We start from the raw sequence: 5,899 nt of genomic DNA on the forward strand, positions 1-5,899 counted from the left end.
GGTAACACAGGTTGACTAATTAATCCCTTTACCTGTCCGTCCAGAAAACTCTCAGCTTAGATACACCTTGCTTCACTAACTTTCTCTCTCTCTCTCTCTCTCTCTCTCTCTCTCTCTCTCTCTCTCTCTCTCTCTCTCTCTCTCTCTCTCTCTCTCTCTCTCTCTCTCTCTCTCTCTCTCTCTCTCTCTCTCTTTAACACACACACACACACACACACACACACACACACACACACCATTATATATATTTTTCGAACATTACTATTTTTATGATAAGGAAATATATCAAAACGAATAACACATACAAATAAATGAAAAAAAAAGATGCAAAGAAAACCAGGCGTCCAATGCAACCCACTTACGGACGAGAAAAGTAAAAAATTATGAGAGAAAAAGAAATCAAAAAGAGCTGGAAGGAGGAAATAATTACACCCAAAAATGGGAAGAGTTGGAGAAAATGAGAAGACGAGGACGAAAGGAAAAAAATAGAAGAGCTGATCCAATTGCATTTGCACGCGGTGAACAGGTAAAAGATTCGCCCAAACGACAGGTAATGACAGCACTTTTACCTTTCCGCTCCCTCCACCCCACCTGAGCTTATCTCGCGGAAAGGTTATAATAAAAAAAAAATGTTGGGGAAAAAAAAAAGGAATTACACGGAAAAAATGGAGAGGCCTCATTCGCCCTCCCCCAAATTTAGTCTCCCCGGTCCCGATAAGGAGTGAAAGTTGGCGGAAACTGCCGTATTTTTTGGGGGGATTAAAGACCCGGATAAAGTTGCTTGTGGGAAAGTTTACACGAGGGAAAGAGAGAGCGAGAGTGAGAGAGAGAGTGAGAGGGTTTACGTACACATCGAAAGGTGAGCTGAAGGTGAAGGTAAAGGTGAGAGAAAGTGAAAGTGAGTGAGTGAGGTGAGTAAAAGAGTTAGAGCGAAGTTTTGTTGGAATTTTTTAGGCGTTGAAGAAGGGAATTGAGTGTCTGTTTGCCTGTACCTGTCTGTTTATCTGTCTATCGGTCTACCTGTCAGCCTGTTTGTCTGTTTACCTGTATGTTGATTTGTTTTTGTATGTCTGTCTTTGTCTGTCTGGTTCTTGTTTTTGTCTGTTTATCTGTCTGTCTATCTCTTCGAATGTCTGTCTATTTGTTTGTCTGTACCTGTTTATCTGTTTGCCTGTCTGTCTGCCTGATTTTCTGTCCGTATGTCTGGTTCTTGCATATGTCTGTCTGTCTTCCTGCCTACTGTTATCTATTTCTTTGTGCGGTTCTGCCCTCGTCTACCTATAGGAAGGACGAACCAATACGCGACGCGGACATATGATCCGTCGAACCCTCCTTTGAGCCGTGAAGGGTATTGGATCGCCCTGCACCAAGGATGACAAAGACAGCTGATACAAAGCACAATGACGCATAATGGTGAGTAAGGTTACAATGATAAATAACTTTTCATATCGGGGAGCTTCAGGTTTGCCAATGAAGACATAGAAAGATGCGAGAATGGATAAAAAAAAAAAGGTTAAAAATGTCTCAATTGAAAAATAGCGAGAAAAAAAGCTGGAAAGAGAGAGAAAACAACAACAAATGATAAAGCTTTCTATATCGAGGCGTAAGAAAGAAGACACGTAAAAGATAATACACTGGTTAAGAAAATGATAAAAAAGTGGAAAATCAAACGGAAAACAGCGATAAAATAGATGGAAAGAAAAAAAGAGAACACACTATTAGACGTTAGTTAGATTAGATTAGAAATTAATGAACCCGGCAGCAGCGACGGGCCAAATTTGCGGCTTTACCGTGTACCAGCGACAGGCCTTTTTTTTTGCCATGATATAAACCCGCAAAAATAGATGATGCATAAACTGATCACAAATGCGTTGATATATATTATGAAATGGTTTGCGTGAGGGATGATTTTTTTCTTATTTTTCTCGCTTAGAGGGTCCTTTAATCCGGTAGCAGCGACGGGCCAGATTTGCGGCTTTTACCGTGTACCAGCGATGGGTCAAATTTCTGCCATATTATAAACCTCCCAAAATAGATGATGCATAAACTGATCACAAATGCGTTGATATATATTACGAAATGGTTTGCGTGAGTGATGAGTCTTTCTCATTATTTTACTTAGAGGGGCCTTTAACCTAACCTAACCTAACCTAACCTAAGAAACGTCTTCCCCGCAGCTACCGGGTTAAATGGCACTTATCATCTCGGGGCAGCGTAGAGGGAAGGGCGAAACATGACTATGAAACACTTTGAAACATTTTTAATCTTTAAGTCGCTCTAGAAGGTGGGTCGTAAATTCTAATCAAATTGACTCGCTCTTGAATAAGCAAAACTCTTCTGGAAAGGAGGAAAACGTACCTAAATGTAGAGTGTGAAGGAGAAATAATAGGAGTAGTAGTAGTAGTAGTAGTAGTAGTAGTAGTAGTAGTAGGAGGAGGAGGAGGAGGAGGAGGAGGAGGAGAATTTATAAGCGCGAGAGGACAACTGTGCTACAAAAATAAAATGGGGAAGAATTTAAAGAGAAACGCAGAGAGAAAAAAAAAAGTGAAAAAGGAGAATTGAACCTCTGTGAATAAGGTAACGTAGGAAGATGATAATGTTGATGAGAAGAAGGTGGAGAAGGAAGAGATAATAGATAAAGAGGAGAACTGTGCTACAAAATAAGAGGAAAGAGAATGTTAAGATGAACGCAAAGGAAGAAAAAAAACATAAAGCAGGAAGATGATACAGTTGTTGATGAGGAGGAGGTGGAGGAGAAAGAAATAAAGGAGAAAGAAGGAAAGTGTGCTACAAAACAAGACGAAGGAGAAACTTAAAGAGGCACACAAGTAATAAAACAAGTGGAAAAGAAGAATCGTACTTTTGTGAATAGGGTAAAGGAGGAGGAGGAGGAGGAGGAGGAGGAAAAGGAAGATGTAGGAGAACTGTACTTAGAATTTTTGCATTGAAAGCCTGCAACCGGAAGAGGAGGAGGAGGAGGAGGAGGAGGAGGAAGAGGAGGAGGAAGAAGAGGAAGAGGAAGAAGAAGAGGAGGAAAACTGCATAACAAAGGGTGACGTAGGAGAACTGTACTTAGAATTTTGCATTGAAAGCCTGGAAACGGAAGAGGAGGAGGAGGAGGAGAAGGAATTGGCGTAGGAGGTGCAGGAGGAGGAGGAGAAGCAAAGGAGGAGGAGGAGGAAGAGGAGGAGAAGCAGCAGGAGGGTGAGGAGGCAAATGCATTACTAAGGGTGGTGCCGCGGCTAAGGGTGACGGAGTGGCTTGCGGGGCGTCTAGGCACCATTAAAGCCGGAGGGAAGCATTAACGTGAATTACCGCCACGCGAGGAAGGAACTTGTGAGTGCGCGGGGATGAGGGATGCGGCGAAGAGGGGCTGTGAGGTGAGGGGGATGAAGGACGCCTGAAGTAGCTGGAGTAAGTGGTATAAACGACTGGGGATGACTATGGAATTAAGGAGATCAGCGTGAAATAAGTGACGGAGTAAAGAAATGAAAGGATGAATAGGAAATGTTTTGAGAGAAGTGAGTACCAGGAAGAGGGGAATGATGGACGCCTGAAGTAGCTGGAGTAAGTGATATAAACGACTGGGGATGACTATGGAATTAAAGCGATTAGCGTGAAATAAAAGACGGAGTAAAGAATGAATGGATGTTTTGCGAGGAGTAACTACGAGGAAAAGGGGAATGATGGACGTTTGAAGTAGCTGAAGGAAGTGACGTGCAAGACTAAGTTACTGAAGGTGGCTATGAAAAACGATTAACTATAAAGGTGAATAAAATGAATTAAACTAACTGAAGTGGTATGGAAAAGCTTGTAATAACTTAAAGGGTATGGAGGAGCTTGAAATATCAGGTAGACACGGATAAATTAGACTTACTGATAATTAGAAGCCATTGAAGAAGTCCAATTAAGCATAAAAATCGAAAAACTCAAAATTAGATGCTTCAAATCCCTAAACTTTAAATGAAGGGGATTTGTAAGGTTTAAAAATAGTGATGAAAATGATGAGCAGGAAACGAACGACAGTGGGACAGAAAATAGATGCTGAATTGCAAGACGAAAAAAATAGGCCTACAAATAAGTTAATAATAAACAATAGAAAATATAATAACCATGAATATAAAGCAGAGGGCAGAACATCCCCACCGTCAACAACAACAACAACAACAACGACAACAACAACAACAACCAAAACGGACGGCAATTAAACATGAGCACATCTACCATCCACGCACAGTACACAACACTACACAACACAACACTACGCAACTCCATGAATCACAAAGTGGGTTCATTCTCCATTAACACTCACATATACCACCACCTCCACCACCACCACCACCACCGACACTACTATTAACAACAGCTATTAATTTCTCCGTCCATTACTCATTGTTATTTCCATGATCCCCTACCTCGCCGCCTTCTCCCTGTCTCCTTTCTCTTCCCCAGCCGCTTCTCTTTCTCTCTATCCTCTTTCTCCTTCTTTCTTTTTCCGTTCTCTTTACTGATTCTGATTCTTTTCTCTCTCTTTTTGTTTCCTTTCCCCGGTCTTTCTCTTCTCCATTTCTTTTTCTTCCCCTTTTTCTTTCTTCTTTCTATGTCCCCTTTCGTTTCCTTCCGGTCTTTCGCTCATTTTCTCTTTTCTTTTTTCGTTTATCTTTTGTTCTCTTTCCTGAGTCATCTGTTGCCCTTTTCCTTCCCTTCCTTTCCCCGATTCTCCTCTTCCTCTTATCCATTCTCCTTTCTCCTCCTTTCTCTCTTTTTTCTGTCCTCTTCCATAATTCTTCTGTTCCCCTTTAATTTCGTTTTGTATCACTCGTTTTTATTATCCTGATCTGCTTTTCTTTCGATTTTCTTTTTGTTCTTTTTCTTGTTCTTTCTCTTGTTCTCTTTATTCCTTAACATTCGTATCTGTAATATGTCCTTCCTGTCAAGTCTGTGTCATTTATCTTTTCGTTTCCATTTTCTCATTATACTCCTGTCCTGTTTTTCTTTCTTTCCTCTTGCTTTGGTTCTCTTTCTCAATCGTTCTCTTGCTGTTGCTTCGGTCCATTCCATTCGTTCCTTTGATCTCCCGTAGTACCTTCCATTCCTCTTCTTTATCCTCCTGTCCTGTCTCCCTTTCCCTCTTCGTTCCCTTCCCTTTCCTGGTCCATCAATTTATTTTCGCATACCCTATCGTCCGTTCCCTTTCATCTATTCCCTTTAAGGTCTCTGGCAATATATCCATTTTCCATTCCTCTTCACTTTCATCCTCTCTGGTTTCCTCTTCCACCTTCTCTCTGATCTCTCTCTTCGTCCCTTTTCATCCGTTCTCCTGCATCTATCTATCCTCTTTCAAGTCTGAGTTAATAATCTTCTTTTCACTCCCCTTCCTTTTCCATTCATCTCTCCTTTATTCCTCTCCTGTATCCCCTCACATCTACTTTCTGATCTGTCTTTCTCCTCGGCTCCTATCACCCATTGTCCTGCAGGTATCCTCTTTCAGGGCATAGTCAATAACCTTTCTACATCCCTTCCTTTTTCTCTAATCCTTTTTCTCTAATTTCTATCCTGATGTGATTTCCTTTCCTGTTGGCACTTCCATCTCCTCTGTGATCTCTGCTTTCTCTGTCATCCTTTCTCTTGCATCCATCTAACCTTCTTCAAGTCAGAGTTAATAACCTTTCCACTATTCTCCTCCATTTTTCTCCTTCTGCTTCCATTTCAGAGTCATTTCACGTCGCTTTCCTAACGCAGACACGCCTATTATATATTTCTTTCTTTCTTTCTTTCGCCTTGTGTTCACGGCACGTATCTAACCTTCTTTAAGTCACTCCATAATCTTCTCACTCCCTTCCGCGTTTCCTCCTCCTTCCATTTCACAGTCATTCCACGTCCTAACGCACACACGGCT

Source organism: Eriocheir sinensis, chromosome 48 (assembly GCF_024679095.1).
Source record: "Eriocheir sinensis breed Jianghai 21 chromosome 48, ASM2467909v1, whole genome shotgun sequence".
Classification (NCBI taxonomy): Eukaryota; Metazoa; Arthropoda; class Malacostraca; order Decapoda; family Varunidae; genus Eriocheir; species Eriocheir sinensis.